The sequence below is a fragment of the Larus michahellis genome, chromosome 14 (assembly GCF_964199755.1).
Source record: "Larus michahellis chromosome 14, bLarMic1.1, whole genome shotgun sequence".
Lineage (NCBI taxonomy): Eukaryota > Metazoa > Chordata > Aves > Charadriiformes > Laridae > Larus > Larus michahellis.
The window spans coordinates 388,395-408,620 of record NC_133909.1 but is presented as its reverse complement, the minus strand read 5'-3'; the positions used below and the strand labels follow the sequence as shown (position 1 = coordinate 408,620).

The 20,226-nt window shown below is 43.7% G+C and overlaps 1 pseudogene; it reads left to right on the top strand.

Annotated features, from left to right (window-relative positions):
• Window positions 1–1,007: 1,007 nt before the first annotated feature.
• On the top strand, window positions 1,008–19,990 carry LOC141751116 (myosin heavy chain, skeletal muscle, adult-like; annotated as a pseudogene).
• The last annotated feature ends 236 nt before the right edge of the window (window positions 19,991–20,226 follow it).

Genomic DNA, 20,226 nt, shown 5'->3' with positions numbered 1-20,226 from the left:
GGAAGTTGTCATTTCTGTTTTTCAGTATTGATCAGCTTTCAACGTGAGAGACAGCTGGTATCACAAGAGGTAAGACCTGCTCCATAGCAATAGACGTTTTTTTTATGCAGCTGTTTGGACGCTTCCCATATCCCTTTACATCTGTGCATACTGATGCAGTGTAATTCTACCTGAGCTGTGCTGTCTAAACCAGCAAATTTCCTGGCATAACTGGATTGGACACATTTGTTTGGTACCTACTGGGAAACAGTTGACCTCTTACCACACAGGAGATTGCCTGTAAATAGAAATCCAGGAAAGGCAAGATGAATGAACAGCACATATGTAGTTAAGATTTTGTCAAATCCTTCTCAGTTGTTTTTATTGAGAAGTTTTTCTCTTTTGGTACAAGTTAATCTTAAAGAGATTATCTTGAAGTAGAAAAGGCAGAACAACTGGAGAAGCTAAAACTCTGATTTCTAACTGAGGAAAAAGCTTTGCATAGACAATTCACACTTGTGCTTCTGCTTATTGCACACCTTTTTTCTTACGCTGTTCCATTTCTATAGTTGATACAAAATACATCATCTAAAACACGCAAGAGAGAAAGGATATAAGTGGGCTTTCATAATTCCCATTAGATGACTTCCTTTGGTCTCTCTGCTGCTTCATATAGAAAATTTTTATGTTGTGCCAATCAATCCAATTTTTCTGTATAGCTTACCGAAACACTACTAGATCCAAAGAACAGAACATGTAAACATGAATAAGGGAGAGAAAGTTAAAATAATCTAAATCAAAGACACCTGCCTTCTTTAGGATGTAAATAAATTAAAGGATATTTGTAAATTAAAGGATATCTAGGGTGAAAAGCAGGTAAGACCGATAGGGACACCACAAGAATAGTCAGAGCAGAACACTGCAGAGAATCAGGTAAGTGGTACAAAGCCATTAATTCCTTCACTCAACACTGTAGTATGTCTCTCCACTTCAGCCCCGTGCCGTGCTGCACTCAATAAATTGCAGCCATGTCGTCAGACTCTGAGATGGCCATCTTTGGGGAGGCAGCTCCCTACCTCCGAAAGTCGGAAAAGGAAAGAATTGAGGCCCAGAACAAGCCATTTGATGCCAAGACTTCAGTCTTTGTGGTGCATGCAAAGGAATCCTATGTGAAAAGCACAATCCAGAGCAAAGAAGCAGGGAAGGTCACCGTCAAGACTGAAGCAGGAGAGGTGAGGAAAATTCAAGGCTTAAAAACTGTATGTAATTCCCAGTCTCAACTCTTATCTGACAGTCACGCATCTCCTTCTTCCTCTGACAGACCCTGACCGTGAAGGATGATCAAATCTTCTCCATGAACCCTCCCAAGTACGATAAAATCGAGGACATGGCCATGATGACCCACCTCCACGAACCCGCTGTGCTGTACAACCTCAAAGAGCGTTATGCAGCCTGGATGATCTACGTAAGTACCAGCAGCACTCTGCCTTTGGGTAGCTAGGAGGAACCACTCTGCCAGGCTAAGTGGAGGCCAACGTGCCGTCTCCCTTCCTCGCAGACCTACTCGGGTCTCTTCTGCGTCACTGTCAACCCCTACAAGTGGCTGCCGGTGTACAACCCGGAGGTGGTGTTGGCCTACCGAGGCAAGAAGCGCCAGGAAGCCCCTCCACACATCTTCTCCATCTCTGACAACGCCTATCAGTTCATGCTGACTGGTGAGTGGCCCTCAGAGTGATTCCAGACAGTGTTCTTGGAAAAGTGTTATAGAATCATAGAACAGTTTATGGTGTAAATGATCTTTAAAAATCATCTAGTCCTTCCCTTTGGGAAGGCATTGGGAGGGACATCTTCCACTAGGTTAGGTTGCTAGAAACTCTGTCCAATCTAACCTAAAGCACTTCCAGTGATGGGGCATCCACAGCTTCTCTGGGCAACCTGTTCCTGTGTCTTACTGCCCTCATCGTAAAATATTTCTTCCTTATGTTCATTCTAAACTCTTGCAGTTAGAAGCCATTGCCCCTTGTCCTGTCTCTACAGGCACTGGTAAAAAGTCTTCCTCTGTCTTTCTTATAAGCCGTCTTTATATATTGAAAGGCTGAACAACCCTAACTCTCTCAGCCTTTCTTCACAGGAAACGTGCTCCAGCCCTCTGATCATTTTCAGGGTCTACTCTAACAGGTCCATTTCTTTCTTGCACTGGAGACCCAAGAGTTGGATGGAGTATTACAGCTGGAGTCTCACAAGAGTGGAGTAGGCGGCTTCTCATGTAGCCCAAGATCTGAGTGGCTTTCTGGCCTGCAAATGCTCATGGCCAGTTCGTATCCAATTTTACATCCACCCATACCCCCAAGTCCTTCTCTGCAGAACTGCTCTCAAGCTAGTCATTCCCCAGTATGGACTGATATTGAGGATTTCCCTAACCTGAATGCAGAAATTTGCACTTGGATTTGTTGAACTTCATGATGTTCACATGGGCCCACTTCTGAAGCTTGTCAAGGTCCCTCTGGATGGCATTCTTTCCCATTCATATTATCAACTGCACCACCTCAGTCATCTGAAAACTTCCTGAGGGTGCACTGAGTCCCACTGTGTATGTCATTACTGGAAGCATTAAGTAGTATTGGTCACAGAACAAACACTTGAGGGGCACCACTCAGTAACCATTTGAACTTTGAGCCTTTGACTATAACTCTTTAGATGTGCTTATCCAGTCAATTCCCTATCCATTTAACAGTCCACCCATCAAATCTACATCCATAGTAGTGTCTGGAAAGATGCCTGGAGGAAAAGAACCTGGGGATGTTGGGTGACAGTCAGCTGAATATGAGCCAGCACTGTGCCCAGGTGGCCAAGAAAGCCAACAGCATCCTGGCCTGTGTCAGGACCAGTGTGGTGAGTAGGACTAGGAAAGTGATCATCCCCCTGTACTCAGCACTGGTGAGGCCCCACCTCAAAGGCTGTGGGGTCCCTCACCACAAAAAAGACAGTGAGGTGCTGGAGCAGGTCCACAGAAAGGAAATGAAAATGGTGAGGGGTCTGGAGCACAAGTCTTGTGAGGAGTGTCTGAGGGAGCTGGGAGTGTTCAGCCTGGAGAAAAGGGGCCTGAGGGTAGACCTTCTCGGTCTCTACAACTACTTGAAAGGAGGTTATAATGAGGTGGGAGTCAAGTCTCTTCTCCCAAGTAACAAACAATAGGACAAGAGGAAATGGCATCAAGTTGAGCCAGGGGAGATTTAGTGTGGATATTAGGAAAAATTTCTTCACCGAAAGGGTTGTCAAGCTTTACAACAGGCTGCCTGAGGAAGTGATGCAATCGCCATCCCAGGAGGTATTTAAAAGATGAGTAGATTTGTTGCTGAGGGATATAGTTTATTGGTGGTTTTGGCAGTGTTAAATTGATGGTTGGACTCAATGATCTGAAAAGTCCCTTCCAGCCTAGACAGTTCTATGATTCTATGATCTTTCTAGATGCAAGTGTGTTCTGGTTATGTTTAGAGGTAAGAATGTTGTGCAAATTTCTTTGCAAGGAATTAAAACTGAAAAATTTAGTAGGAGTAAACAAAGGAAAAAAAAAGAATTATTTTCTTGTCAAAACTTACATTTACTGTATTAATTTTCAAGTTTTGTGTGTTCTCATTTAAAAGTCTGTTTCATTCTGCCTCTTTCACAGATCGCGAGAACCAGTCGATCCTGATCACGTATGTACATCCCTGCTCGGGTCCCTGCAGGGTTGCCCGGTGCCAGGGGACCTCCTGCTGACCGCACGCTCTCTGCTTCTCTCTTTGGTTTGACAGCGGAGAATCCGGTGCGGGGAAGACTGTGAACACAAAGCGTGTCATCCAGTACTTTGCAACAATTGCAGCGAGCGGGGATAAGAAGAAAGAAGAGCAGCAGCCAACAGGCAAAATGCAGGTGAGGTCCCAAAGGTAGGAACCCGCAACTGTCAGCTTTATTTATGAGCTATATCGTGACAAGAAGTTTCCTGCTTTAGGGGACACTTGAGGATCAAATCATCAGTGCCAACCCATTGCTGGAGGCTTTTGGCAATGCCAAGACAGTGAGGAACGACAACTCCTCACGTTTTGTAAGTTGTTGCCTGGGGAAAAATTACTTCTTTCTTATCAACACACCGACTCAAATATTCTTGCAGTCAGGATTGGTAAACTTAATCTATGTTGACTTGTCTGCTTCTTTCAGGGTAAATTCATCAGAATCCATTTTGGTGCCACGGGAAAACTGGCTTCTGCTGACATTGAAACATGTAAGTGACTCTCCTGGCCTGAGCCTTTTCCTCCCAGCCTGCCTCAATTTTCTTGCACTAACTCTGTCCTACCGTCTTTGCCAGATCTGCTGGAGAAGTCCAGAGTCACTTTCCAACTCAAGGCAGAAAGAAGCTACCACATATTCTACCAGATCATGTCCAACAAGAAGCCAGAGCTGATTGGTAGGAAAGAGCACTAACTTCTCCTGACAAAGGTCACGGAGCAGCATTTAGTGCCTTGACGTGCCATTTACTTTGATCCGACATGTTTTATTCTTCTTTTCAGAGATGTTACTGATCACCACCAACCCGTATGATTACCAGTACGTGAGTCAAGGTGAGATCACGGTTCCCAGCATTAACGACCAGGAAGAGCTGATGGCAACAGACGTAAGTAACGTGCAGAAGTTTTCCTAGGCGGACTCTCACCTTTACCAATCACGATACTTACTCTAATGATGCTTTTGTTAGAGTGCCATTGACATCCTGGGCTTCACTCCCGATGAGAAAACAGCCATTTACAAGCTGACGGGGGCTGTCATGCACTATGGCAACCTGAAGTTTAAGCAGAAGCAGCGTGAGGAGCAGGCAGAGCCAGATGGCACAGAAGGTACCGGCATGATGTATACCGGAGCACAGTATATACCGGAACACTCACTAATACAGGCAGTAGTTTGGGGTCAGAATCATTGACTCCGCCTGCGCATTTCCCCAGGTGCTAGTGTTGTACAATAGACATGTGTCCTAACCAGAGGACTTTGCTGGAAGAACGCAACTCGGTGGAAGATGCAGATGATTTGGAGCTATGCAAAGTACAAGGGCAGTCAATCCTAAAGCTCGCTTCCAGAAAAGCACACTCTACTGCTGTGCTGAATGGCAGCTTCCCAGACCTGGCCCAGAACCGGGAGCCGCTCTGCTCGCTGACCATAGTTTATGTGCCCTGGTAGCCACTATCATTTATCATCAGCTGTAGTCACCTCCTAATAGTATTTCTTCTGGGTGGCAGGAAGCCAGAATCCTGAAGCTGCTCTGCTTCAAAGCTTGTATTCTGGAGACAACTCACAATGCCTGAACTGAGAGCATCGTGCTACTTCATTTTACACTGGCGGGGGGTGTCAAGAGGAGCATTAGTTAATACTGCAGCTGTGCCTCATATGGTCTACATTTTCTGTAGAGCATCAGCATGTCTCCAGGACTTTTGTTTGCAAAATAGACATCCGAGATATGTCTATTGCATTTGCTTTGCCTAGAATTGTTCAAAGGCGCGTTCCTTTCAAAGTTCATGGAAGTATTTCCATGAAACCAGAGTTATCTGCGTATATCATAAACATAAGGGAGTTTTTGCTTTTGCGGTTTGTGATTTTTTTAGGAAAGTTAAGACATAAATGAAAATGGCTACAAGGAATACAACAGCAATGAATCTGATGATGATGAACAGTAACAGTAGAATAGGCCACAAATAATAGCTGTAACTTTCTAAAGTCATAGTATTTTGCTGACGAAATCTTGGAAACTTTTGGAGCAGTGTATGTAACACTGATTCCACTGAAATCAGTTCTGTTTCACAGACACTGTAATCCTCTTCTGAGGATTACTCTGAACTGTGAACAACTATCTGTGTGGTAAAGTCGTCTTTTATTTTGTAAGTTTTATTTGCTCAGAAAGCTGGCAGAGCACCGTGGCCGTTCATCTTCTCCATCTCCTTGGACTGGATTTATTGTGCAGTCTTCCTTTCTTTATCTGCTTTTGAAAAAATTGAGGAAAATATGCAATCTGTTCTAGTACTTCACTATCCTTACTCATTGGACATTTTCCCCCAATTTCTAGTCTAAATATCTCTCATCACAATTTCAGACTCTTAGATCATGTCCAACATTGATGCTGAAGTCTGCTGTACTTTTTAATCATGATTTCATATGAATTATATAAACATTCTTGGACAAATCATTTTACATACTGTGCCTCCTGGCAGAGTTTGAATTCAATAGTAAAAGCCATAGCAAAAAGTAAAATGCCAAAGTTGTTGTTTGAGGATGCACTTCTAAAAATAACCCTTCGTTGCATATGTTTAGCTGTAGATTTGTAGAGGCATAATTGACACTTATGCATTGTGCTCTCTTGAGTATTACATCTTTAAAGTTACTTTTCCAGTAGTCACTGAAACAAATTACACTGTATTTGCTTCTGAAATGATCTGTGATTGTCTGCAACCTGATCCTCATCCCAGGCTTTTGCTTTCCTTCTTCTTTTTCAGCATATAGTATTAAAAAGTCTGCCTACCTAAATGTCTCTAAATTGATTTTTCATTCAAATTTCAAAGTAAACTAGGAATAGGTGAAGAAAAAATAGCTAACATATATGTTCCATAATTACTACAGTACATTGCTTATGACGAGCTATAAACACATTACTTGTCTATCTTAATTAATCTATTTACCTTTACTAGAATTGTCTTTTAATACTTGTTTTAAAGTAATATTAATGCCTGCTGGTACCTTAACAATTGGTTTTTCTGGTCTTTAGTGGCTGACAAGGCTGCCTACCTGATGGGTCTGAACTCGGCTGACCTGCTCAAGGCCCTCTGCTACCCACGAGTCAAGGTTGGGAATGAATATGTGACCAAGGGTCAAACTGTACAGCAGGTAACAAAAATCCCTGTTTTGTTGACAAAGCCTCTGGACTTCCTCTTTTGCCTTGCATGATAACTACAAGCCTTCTGTTTTTTATTTTAGGTGTACAATTCAGTAGGTGCCCTGGCAAAGGCTGTGTTTGAGAAGATGTTCCTGTGGATGGTTATTCGCATCAACCAACAGCTGGATACCAAGCAGCCCAGACAGTAGTACTTCATTGGTGTCCTGGACATTGCTGGCTTTGAGATCTTTGATGTAAGAACAGTGTTTTATTACCAGGCTTTTGGAAGTAAACCTATTGTATGCCAAAGTAATTAAGAAAGAATGATGTCTTTTTCTTTTTTTTTTGTCAGAAATGGTTTGATCTTTCAGATTGCATTTAAAGCATCATGATTCCCACAGGTTTTTAACTGGGAATAGACTTTTGTGTTGCATATATACCAATGGAAATCTATAAATGCCATTTTTTGACTGATTACAAACAGTAGACTAACATGGCATTTGGTACATAATGCAGGGACACCACTTCCATAGACACAATTTGTGATTAGAAGGCTTGTGGCATGCTTTGAAATCAGCAGTTGGAAATGTTGCATAAATTACTGCGCTGTGACCGCTCACATAACTGAATTAGTCGAGCTAGTAGATATCAAAACTGAAAATTATGAAAGATTAAAGTGGCCTAACCTTTGAGGGGTCATAAACATACGGATAAAGTTTGACACAAGATGACACAAGCTAAATTGAGAGAAGTTCTAAACTCTTGGCTGAGCAATGAAGGAACACTCACAGATCCTTCTGTAATGTGGTACAAAAAGCCAGTACTGTTCTTTATCCCTAGATTTCTAAATTTACATTAATAGTAATCTCTATTTGTAATTGTGCAGTTCAACAGCCTGGAGCAGCTGTGCATCAACTTCACCAATGAGAAATTGCAACAGTTCTTCAACCACCACATGTTCGTACTGGAGCAGGAGGAGTACAAGAAGGAAGGAATTGAATGGACATTCATTGACTTTGGGATGGACCTGGCTGCCTGCATTGAGCTCATTGAGAAGGTATTTGTGTAACTCACAATGTCTAATATTTTCAGAAATGCATTTTTTTTTTATATATATTTATAAATGTAGCTTGAAAGGGTAAACATGATATCATAAATACATAAATTCAGAGCATTTTTTAGTTTGTTCTGCTGAGCGGAAGAACAATCTGTGAGACCTCTAATATTGTCCCACTTAGGGGACAATATTTCTTTATTTCTTTGTGATTCTTTCTACCTTTTCACTCTTCCTCCTTCCTTCTGCTTCTCCCAGCCCATGGGCATCTTCTCCATCCTGGAAGAGGAGTGCATGTTCCCCAAGGCAACTGACACTTCTTTCAAGAACAAGCTCTACGACCAGCACCTGGGCAAGTCCAACAACTTCCAGAAGCCCAAGCCTGCCAAAGGCAAGGCTGAGGCCCACTTCTCCCTGGTGCACTACGCTGGCACAGTAGACTACAATATCTCTGGCTGGCTTGACAAGAACAAGGACCCCCTGAATGAAACTGTTGTGGGGCTGTACCAAAAATCGTCCCTGAAGACACTGGCCTTACTCTTTGCTTCTGCTGGAGGAGAGGCAGGTCAGTTCTGTGAAATTCAAACTTTCATTTTTGTTTAATGACTCTACCAGAGCCATGAGTATCAGCTAGAGTGTCCTAAAGTAATCACGTGTTGTGTGGAGTCTCCCATGGCTTGAATTTATTAATAAAGGAAAATATCTAATGTATTTCAAGCATTCCACTCAACCATGATACTCTCTTGGATTATCACGCATCTTTTTTCCTGTGTTCCTTTAGACTGAGTGTTGACTCTGTTTCCCACTGCATCCTAGGTTCCTTTCTTAGCCTGACTGATACATATGAAAAAGCTTCTTGCAGTATCACAGAGAAAAATTTTACAAATCAAAGTTGTAAAACTGTCTTTCTTGGTGTTCTTCAGAGAGTAGTGGTGGTGGCGGCAAGAAGGGAGGCAAGAAGAAGGGCTCTTCTTTCCAGACTGTATCAGCTCTTTTCAGGGTAAGTACAGAAGTTATTCTCTCTATTTTTTTCCTCTTTTTTTTTTTTTTTTTTTTAGTTGTGAAACCTCATACTAAATCCAATAAGACCATTTTACTGCATCTATTAACATTTTTTTGCATCAAGAATATCTCTTCAGTTATTCATAAAAGAGCTAACTCCAAGTCAGCTGAGGCCAGCTAAGGAAGATACATCTTGATCCAGCCTAACTTCAAATATTGGAAAAAGTACTTAGGTCAGGCTACAGTTTCATTTACTTATGAGTACACCAGTTGATAGGATCTGGCTCTTCCCCCTCTCCCTCTGCTTTGGGAGGGCAATGATCGATCTGGCTACCTGCCTCAGGGAATCTCAAGTCTGCATTTGCACATGATAACACAGCTTAAAACAGATGGAAACGCTCTTGTTTCAGCACCTGTGGCATCTGGCTACTGGCATCCTGAACAGCTTTTCACACTGTGAAAGAAATATTTGTCTGACTAAATTTGTCTGTACCAAACCAGGGCTAAATTGAGAACTCTTAGAACATGGCTAGTAAAAGTGATTGCTAAAATCAGAGATAGTTCATGGGTTTGCTATTAAAAACACTTCTAGAAAGGTTTTCTGTAGAACCTGACACTCATGCCTTTTCTGTACAACTTGTAACCCCCATTCTCACTGAACAAGGAGCCTTTCTTGCCTTCCCCTGCTCAACCTTTGTCAAATACATCTTCACAAGTAGCACCTAATGCCATTAAGCTTCTCTTTCACAGGCTTTTCTGCAAACTTGGTCCTTCCTCTCTTCCCTTTTGTCCTATTTTGGTTTTGTTTCTATTCACATCAATAGTCAGTGTCTCCATAGAGTGAGAAACTGGTGATTGCAAAAAAATCATTGTTCACTGAAGATTATACCTTTTGCCACAAACTTCTGCGCACCCTTCTTCATAGGTGTCCTGTCTGAGTAGATGTATCCCTCAGTGTCATGAAAACTCATTACACAGTTTTGTGACTTTCCCTCATGCTCAAGACTGAAAGGCAACAGAAAATTCAAATAAGGATGGCTATAGGTGGTAATAAACAATCCATTGTTGCTTTCCAGCAGTTTTCTCACATCTGACAGTATAACTGCAGAGGTACCATTTTCTAATGAAAAACCTTTGCTCATCAACACACAGGAGAACTTAAACAAGCTGATGACCAATCTACGGAGCACTCACCCCCATTTTGTGCGCTGCATCATCCCCAATGAAACAAAAACACCTGGTAAGAATCTCAAGTAGAGAGAAGCTGCATAGTGTGATGCAGCCATTATTCTCTATGCTTTATCCTGAAGTACCAAACAATTGTCTTATTTGCTTAGGTGCCATGGAGCATGAGCTGGTGTTACACCAGCTGCGTTGTAATGGCGTGCTGGAAGGGATAAGGATTTGCAGGAAGGGATTCCCCAGCAGAATCCTCTATGCAGACTTCAAACAGAGGTCCGTCTCCTCTCTGCTCTCCATTCTGTCTTTGTTGGATAAGTTGTATATCTTAAGTATTTTTACATTTGCAGTTATTTTTTAGTGCCCACAATATATGATTATAACTGATAGAAGGGGAAAATGCTGGAATGTATAACCAAAGGAAACATGTATGGCTAGCAAAAGAGAAATTGTTGAAGAAATTAAGAGATAAGTCAGATGTCCTCACTGACTGCTCATCTTCAAAAAGCTGAACTTAGCCAGTGTCTCTGAATACGTAAGCACAATAGAGCTACACAAGCCTATGCTTACAAGATTAAAAAATGCAGATTGGGTTGTGGCTACAACATGCTCTCAGGCAAAAATTACAAACTCAGATACAGTGCTTTGGCCATTGTGTCAGCTGCAAGTTTCAGGGGAAGGTGTTTTCTTCCTAGACACATAGTGGCAATGTTCCTCTTTAGCAATTTTCTACAGCATAGTTTAAGTGAAAGAGGTATTGGGCTGAAATGGCTGGAGATCAGTATCCCATCTTCATCTATAACTGATCACCTAAAGAGAGTAAGAGTTTCCTTAATTTTGTTATCAGATTAGGACTTCATTATAGCGATATCTCTAAACAGGGGGTGGAATTCCAACTCCCTCAGCCTGATTCTGCGGCAAAGACTGCTGTTAATTTCAATAAAGAGTGTAGCCTTCTGACTTGAAGTCATATGTCACCTTATGTCTTGAGATTGCCTTCATTCATATTTCCTCTCATTCCACAGATACAAGGTGCTTAATGCCAGTGCTATCCCAGAGGGACAGTTCATTGATAGCAAGAAGGCTTCTGAGAAGCTTCTTGGGTCCATCGATGTGGACCACACCCAGTACAAATTTGGTCACACCAAGGTACAAACCCTCCTTGACCCACTGTCAGGCCCTGTGTGCCTGTGCTTTGCTCTACCTGAGTGTGATGTGCTGCAACGTTCCCTTTCTCAAGGTGTTCTTCAAAGCTGGGCTGCTGGGACTCCTGGAGGAGATGAGGGATGAGAAGCTGGCACAGCTCATCACCCGCACACAGGCCAGGTGCAGGGGCTTCCTGATGAGAGTGGAGTACCAGAGAATGGTGGAGAGGAGGTAGACATTCCTCATCTTCAGTTAACGTCACTGTACTTGGGGGAAAGTGTTGACACTTGTCATATTAAAAATATTCCATGTACATTTGAATTATGCTTCAGGGAGTCCATCTTCTGCATCCAGTACAATGTTCGGTCCTTCATGAACGTCAAGCACTGGCCCTGGATGAAGCTCTTCTTCAAGATCAAGCCCTTGCTGAAGAGCGCAGAATCGGAGAAGGAGATGGCCAACATGAAGGGGGAGTTTGAGAAAACCAAGGAAGAGCTTGCAAAGTCTGAGGCAAAGAGGAAGGAGCTGGAGGAGAAAATGGTTTCTTTGCTGCAGGAGAAAAATGACCTGCAGCTCCAAGTGCAGGCGGTGAGTATTATCAGTATATTTCTTCTAGGGGAAAATAAGTAAGGTCTAAATCCTTCCTCGTACTATGGAACTCACACACTGCACACTAAATTGCCTTTAGAAGGTGTTTTAATCTGAATCGCTAAAGGTAGAATGCAGGCCACTCAGCATCAACATTATAGTACGAGGTTCTAACTTGGGAATGCTTTTTAATCCTCTGTGCCTAAAGGTATGTTTCTCCATGCAAGCTCACAATAGAAGGCGCAACTACAGTCACAAAAGACTTAGTATAAACACTTAACAGCCTGGAGAGGAATTCAGTTGACTACTTACTCTGGTTTTAATCGGTTGACTGAATAAAAGAGCCTTATGTCGTTTCTTACGATCCGTGGTGTCTCACCTGTCCTCCTGCAGCTGCGCTTCCACAAAAACCTAAATACACTCCACGTCCAAACTCAGACCTATCTGTGTCTCCAATTTCCTTTGGAAGATCAAAAGGTTTGGCAACACTTACACAATGCTCTTGTGTCTTTAAGCATGCACAGCTTCAAAGAAAGTCAGGTTCAAAGGAAACTACCAATCGCTTCTGAAATATGTACCAATTTATGTGGAACAAAGAAGAATTCTAAGTCAGTCTTGCCAAGAAAAGCTTTACAGAAATAAAACAAAAAGGCATTTGCACAATTAGATTGAATTGTTAACTTTCAGGGAATATAATCAAAATCCTTATTAAAAACAGTAATTTTAGACATTTCATCTACAAACACAGCAAGAGAGAACAATTGATGAGAGTTAAAAAATTTTATACAATAAAAACCTACTCTGATTTAAAACAGGCTGTGCAAAAATTCTTTCCAACGAGATAATAAAAAATAATAATTCCACTTCTCTCTTTTTCAGCAGGAAATACCCTTCTTGTACTCAGCTTTTGCTAAAACTTGAGATTAGCAAACAAAACTGTTTCTCTAACAGGAAGCTGATGCTCTTGCTGATGCTGAGGAAAGATGTGACCAGCTCATCAAAACCAAAATCCAGCTGGAAGCCAAAATTAAGGAAGTGACTGAAAGGGCTGAGGATGAGGAGGAAATTAATGCTGAGCTGACAGCCAAGAAGAGGAAACTGGAGGATGAATGCTCAGAGCTGAAGAAAGATATTGACGATCTTGAGTTAACACTGGCCAAGGTTGAGAAGGAAAAACATGCCACCGAAAACAAGGTATGACGCAGAACCTGTCACTCGTGCTCCAGAAAAGGGACTGTGCTGCTACAGGACTTCTGTATCTACTTCCTTTACTTATACTTGCTCCCTCCTTCTCAAAGGTGAAAAACCTCACAGAGGAGATGGCAACCCTGGACGAGACCATCGCCAAGCTGACAAAAGAGAAGAAAGCCCTCCAAGAGGCCCATCAGCAGACACTGGATGACCTGCAGGCAGAAGAGGACAAAGTCAATACGCTGACCAAAGCCAAGACCAAGCTGGAGCAGCAAGTGGACGATGTAAGTATAGAGGCATATGAGAAGAAAAAGCTGTTGCACAGTCAGACACTGCGAAGAGAGCACTGATGGTGGTGTTGTGTTTAGCTGGAAGGGTCCCTGGAGCAAGAGAAGAAACTGCGCATGGACCTTGAGAGAGCTAAGAGGAAACTCGAAGGAGACCTGAAGCTGGCCCATGACAGCATAATGGATTTGGAAAATGATAAGCAGCAGCTGGATGAGAAACTGAAGAAGTAAGTGTGGCGGTGGGGCACCTGAGCGCTGGGCTGGTGCACTTGTCTTCCTTTGAGCTCTAACATGGTTTGCTTTGCCCAAAGGAAAGACTTTGAAATCAGCCAGATCCAGAGCAAAATCGAGGATGAGCAAGCCCTGGGCATGCAATTGCAGAAGAAGATCAAGGAGCTGCAGGCAAGTGTCTGTTCCTTCCCCTCTTTCACTGGGTCCCCGGTGAGGAAGGAGGAGGGCATGGGTATGAAGACTGCTTAATGTTCCCCAGGCGCGTATTGAGGAACTGGAGGAGGAAATTGAGGCAGAGCGAACCTCTCGGGCAAAAGCAGAGAAGCATCGGGCTGACCTCTCGAGGGAGCTCGAGGAGATCAGTGAGCGCCTGGAAGAAGCAGGAGGGGCTACCGCAGCTCAGATCGATATGAACAAGAAGCATGAGGCAGAGTTTCAGAAGATGCGTCGTGACCTTGAAGAGGCCACGCTGCAGCACGAGGCCACGGCTGCCGCCCTGCGGAAGAAGCACGCGGACAGCACAGCTGAGCTTGGGGAGCAGATTGACAACCTGCAGCGAGTGAAGCAGAAGCTGGAGAAGGAGAAGAGTGAGCTGAAGATGGAGATTGATGACTTGGCCGGTAACATGGACTCTGTCTCCAAAGCCAAGGTACACAAATACCTTATAGGTATTTCTGCCCCAGTGGAATTCTATACAATGCATCTTTTGCTCCTGCTGTTATTAAGAGTGTGAAGAGTTGATCCCTCCCTTTCCACATGTTGGCACACAGGCAAGTCTGGAAAAGATGTGTCGCACACTGGAAGATCAGCTAAGTGAGATTAAGACAAAAGAAGAAGAGCATCAGCGAATGATCAATGACCTCAGTGCTCAAAGAGCTCGCCTGCAGACAGAATCAGGTAACACATCCACGTGTCTGATGCGTAAATGAATAATGTCAGAGTGTTACTGCAGAAATTACCCTTACGGTCTTGTGGTCTTTCCAACATATTTTATCCTCCCCTGTAATGAGAAATGCATGAAATGGGATCATAAGGTTCTGCAAGGTCTTCCATCTGCTTTATGGCCCCAAATGTCTACAAAACTGTCACGAAAGGCAGTAAAAGGCTTGTCTATCTGTAAACTCTTCCAGGTGAATATTCACGCCAGGTGGAGGAGAAAGATGCTCTAATTTCTCAGCTGTCAAGAGGCAAGCAGGCTTTCACTCAACAGATTGAGGAACTCAAGAGGCACTTAGAGGAAGAGATAAAGGTGAGAAGGCTTTATCATAAGTGTATGAAATCACAGAATTAACAAGATGAGAGGGAGAAAAATAACCACTGAGGTAATGTCTTCCCATATTAGCTTTGGTCCCCCTTCCCTACAGTTTATCCACTAATTTTTTTGAAGATTTCGAGATCTTATGTTCCCATTCAGTAGCTTGCATCACTCAAAGCAGAATAATCCAGTGTCCATCAACATTTCAGTCCTTTCAAAGGACCTCTCCCAGGATATTTCCACTCATTTTCACAGTACTATTTTTCCCCCAGGCCAAGAACGCCCTGGCCCACGCCTTGCAGTCTGCTCGCCATGACTGTGACTTGCTGCGGGAACAATATGAGGAGGAGCAGGAGGCCAAGGGGGAGCTGCAGCGTGCCCTGTCCAAGGCCAACAGCGAAGTGGCCCAGTGGAGAACCAAATACGAGACGGACGCCATTCAGCGCACGGAGGAGCTGGAGGAGGCCAAGTACGTGAGGAATGTGGGGAAGGCTGGCAGAGACTAAGAATGGGAATTTGAGGAGACCACCGTGGTACCGTCAGGAAGAAGCCAATGTTCTGCTTTGGGGTGGGGTGCCAGGAAGAGAGAAAATATAACCGAGAGCAGGTATGCGTTGGGGAAAAGCAGAAGCAGCAAAGCTCTTCAGATGCAGAAGAGCCAAGAGATGCTAATGTGAAGAGCAGAGTGAATAGCAGAGAGTGAACTGCTGTAGCCCAGGATTCAGACATAGAAATACAGTGTCTGGCTGGGAGAGGTCCTACACCTCCCTGTAAATGGGGATCACACACTACCAAGTGGCTAAGTGTGCTCTTGTGAAAAGCATACTGGCTGCACACCACAGGCTCCCATCTGCTTCCTCACCTGGAGCTGCGCTTACCGCCTTCCAGGAAGAAGCTGGCACAGCGCCTGCAGGATGCCGAGGAACACGTTGAAGCTGTCAATGCCAAATGTGCCTCCCTGGAGAAGACGAAGCAGAGGCTGCAGAATGAAGTGGAGGACCTGATGATTGACGTGGAGCGATCGAATGCTGCCTGCGCAGCGCTGGATAAGAAGCAGAAGAACTTTGACAAGGTGTTTTGGGCTCCAGGCCTGGGGCTTCTGGGCAGAGCATCCCCTCCTGATTGCCACAGCCATACTCACGCCCCGTTTCTCTTCAGATCCTGGCAGAGTGGAAGCAGAAGTATGAGGAAACGCAGGCTGAGCTGGAAGCCTCCCAGAAGGAGTCTCGCTCTCTCAGCACAGAGCTGTTTAAGATGAAGAATGCCTATGAGGAGTCCTTGGACCACCTGGAAACGCTGAAGCGTGAGAACAAGAACTTGCAGCGTAAGTCCCCGTTCCTCGGCTCCTGGCAGAGCTCTTTCCCTAGCCACTGCTACTGCCATTCCGTATGGGTCTGTGCCTGCAGGTCGGCAAAGATGCCTGTCACCTTGGTGTGAAAGGGCCCTTCCCATTCTGCTCTGTGCCTGACCATGTCGTTGGTCTTTGCTCCCACAGAGGAGATTTCCGACCTCTCGGAGCAGATTGCCGAGGGCGGAAAGGCGATTCATGAGCTGGAGAAAGTCAAGAAGCAGATTGAGCAGGAGAAATCTGAACTCCAAGCCTCCCTAGAGGAAGCTGAGGTGCAGTCTTCAGTTCTTAATTGTTTACTTGCAACACAATTTAGCAACCTCAGAATAACTTATGAAATTTAATAATTTATGAAACTATTTGCATTGAGAACAAACTCCAGGCACAGGAAGCAGGGGATTTTGGACGCAAAAAGTATCTATTCTTCAAGATAATAGCTCATGTAAAGTTACTGACATTCTTACTTATATAATAACTGTTCTTTACATGTTTTGCAGGCTTCCCTAGAGCACGAAGAGGGGAAGATCCTGCACCTCCAGCTTGAGCTCAACCAGGTGAAGTCTGAGATTGACAGGAAGATAGCAGAGAAAGATGAGGAGATCGACCAGCTGAAGAGAAACCATCTCAGAATTGTGGAGTCCATGCAGAGCACCCTGGACGCTGAGATCAGGAGCAGGAATGAAGCCCTGCGGCTGAAGAAGAAGATGGAGGGAGACCTGAACGAAATGGAGATCCAGCTGAGCCATGCCAACCGCGTGGCAGCAGAGGCACAAAAGAACCTGAGAAACACACAGGGAGTGCTCAAGGTATAGCACAAGTAAACATATGCTGACTGCTTTCTGATGCAGCTAAAATATTTCCTGTTCTACAGTTCTATCGGTTCTATATTGGTGTGAAAATAGGAAATTACAAAATAGGAAAAACACATGTCACAGTGTGTCTTGTCTCTTTTACAGGATACCCAGCTACACTTGGATGATGCTCTCAGGACACAGGAGGACCTGAAGGAGCAGGTGGCCATGGTGGAGCGCAGAGCAAACCTGCTGCAGGCTGAAGTGGAGGAGCTACGGGCAGCCCTGGAGCAGACGGAGCGCTCCAGGAAAGTGGCTGAGCAGGAGCTTCTGGATGCAAGTGAGCGTGTGCAGCTCCTCCATACACAGGTCAGTGTTTAAATATATTTAGTATTTATACTTCTTCTGCATACAAATAAAAGAACTGAAGACTGGCTGACCTGTAAGAGTATTTTGTAAAAGGCACTGTAATTTTCATAGTATGGATAACAAATATTAAAAGTGACTTTTCAGCTGCAGATCTGATATAAATGTCACTAGGCTACAGTGCAGATATCTTAAAAGTAATAATTTCAGAGAGATATGTGAGGTTCTAACTCTACAACTTAAGTGAGTTCAACAGCTTTCACATTTACATTTAAGACTACATGTAAAGTCTAACTTAGGTTGATCATTAACAAAGCAGGAATACACTAATACATTAACATCATTTAATAATTTCATTATAAGTATTCTATAGCAGCATTTAAGACTTTTACAGCCACTAGATTAAAAATGGCAAAAGATTATGTCTTTTTCTCTATAAGTCTAAATTCTTTCTCTGATGACTGAAAAACTGTGAGGAAAGACTTTATGGAGGAGGTGCTTGAAACATTGAAGCACATCACAGCTAAGAATCTAACAGCTACTACAGCAGCTCCTTTAGAGCAGAATCCGATGTGACCTGATGGCATAATTTATGCTGAAAAAACATTTATATGGTATTCTTGATATGATATTGCAAGCTAACAAAACCAAATTTGTGATGTTGTTTCTTTTCAACAGAACACCAGCTTGATCAACACCAAGAAGAAGCTGGAAACAGACATTTCCCAAATTCAGACTGAAATGGAGGATACGATCCAGGAAGCTCGCAATGCTGAAGAGAAGGCCAAGAAGGCCATCACAGATGTGAGTCGGGAGATCCTTTCCCTGCTGCTGATGGTGGATGTATTCTCCCCGAGAATGTCTCCAGCCCCAAAAACGGCTTTGCCTCTTTGCTCTCATCAGGCAGCCATGATGGCAGAAGAGCTGAAGAAGGAGCAGGACACCAGCGCCCACCTGGAGAGGATGAAGAAGAACCTGGACCAGACGGTGAAGGACCTGCAGCACCGTCTGGATGAGGCTGAGCAGTTGGCATTGAAGGGAGGCAAGAAGCAAATCCAGAAGCTGGAGGCCAGAGTGCGTAGGGCTGGTATTTCTGCAGGAGTGAGCACGTGCCTTGGAGAGATACCAGGGAAGCTCCAAAGATGGGCTTCTCATTGCAGGTGCGGGAGCTGGAAGGGGAGGTTGATGCTGAGCAGAAGCGCAGCGCTGAAGCCGTGAAGGGGGTGCGCAAGTACGAGAGGAGGGTGAAGGAGCTGACCTACCAGGTACAGCAGGAGGGTCCTTTTTCTTGGAACATTCTTTTTCCAGGAAGGTCAAAATATTGGCACTTTGCCTTCCAGAGGGATTTCTTTCCATACCTCAGTCAATGCAGCCAACAGAATTTTGACTTCTGTCCGTCTGGACAGCAATGCTTCATAAGGAATGCTACTCCCTCTATTTCATGTTCATGAAATTTAAAGAAAGAGACAAACAAGGGTTTCTATTACTTATCATTCTCTGTAGTCTGAGGAAGACCGGAAGAATGTTCTCAGGCTCCAAGATCTAGTGGACAAGCTGCAAATGAAAGTGAAGTCCTACAAGAGGCAAGCTGAGGAGGCTGTAAGTACCACTCTGACCGAAGCAAAACTTCCTTCTGGTGGAGATGGAGTTCTGTGTTGGTGTCTTCCTCTGTCCAGCTTTTGGAAACCTTGACTGTTTTGATGTGTTTACTACAAGGCAATGGAGAACGTAAGAGTAACATTTGCTGGTTTGGAGAGGAACTCTACTTCCCCAGCTCTATTTGTTTGGGTTTTTTTAACCCTCACTTCCCGCCTCAATTTCTTCCTTCCTATCCTACTCTGGGTGTCAGAAGCAGCTGTTACTATGTCTGTTCAGGACTCTGCCATGAACTTTGCCTGGACCATGCTGTGTGTAATGTGGTCATGGCCTTTTAGACACTCCCAGAGAAGTTGTGGATGCCCCATCCCTGGAGGTGTTCAAGGCCAGGTTGGATGGGGCTTTGAGCAACCTGGTCTAGCGGAAGGTGTCCCTGCCCATGGCAGGGGGGTTGGAACTCGGTGATCTTTAAGGTCAATTCCAACTCTAACCATTCAATGATTCTATTTTGTTTTCTCTTCTGGCACACTTAACACTCTGAGCAGCTTCTTACCTTGGTTTTACATCTGCCTGCTTGCTCAGATGTGGCATTTAAATTTTGTACACATGCTGCCTGTTGTTTTCACAACTCCCTCTCCCCACACAGGAGGAGCTCTCCAATGTCAACCTCTCCAAGTTCCGGAAGATCCAGCACGAGCTGGAGGAAGCCGAGGAGCGGGCTGACATTGCAGAGTCGCAGGTCAACAAGCTCCGAGCAAAGAGCCGGGAGTTTCATAAGAAGATAGAAGAGGAGGAATGAGTATCTCAAGGCTAAAAAGTGACCGGAGGCATGCATAAAATTTATATCTCTGTGTTGCTTTCTTCTGTAATTTTCATTTATGTCTAGGTAATAAAGGCAGTAGAGACCTTTGCATATGAACAGTGATTAGCATGTTTTATTTTTTTATTCTAGTATTCATTACTTTTGGAGCATTTGTACGCAGTTCATGTTCACATTTAAAAGTATATTAAACAGTAGTACATTTTTACATCTACATTTTTAAACACGCATGAGGAATAACAACAATTAAATTGATTTGCTATCCATCTTGCAAAGAGAAGTATGAATTTCTTTCATAGACTAAGACTACATTCTTTCAAGGTATTTGATGAATTTTTAGCCAAAAAAAAGTAAAGGAAAGGAGATTCCTGGAGCTATTTTTTTTTAAATTATTTACTAATTTTGTTAATTGAAAAATGTTGCTTATTTGGTTAGGCTTAAGGGTGTCAGAAACTCCAATTTCTACTTTGATTCAGGAGACTGAAGTTCACTCTAAGCATT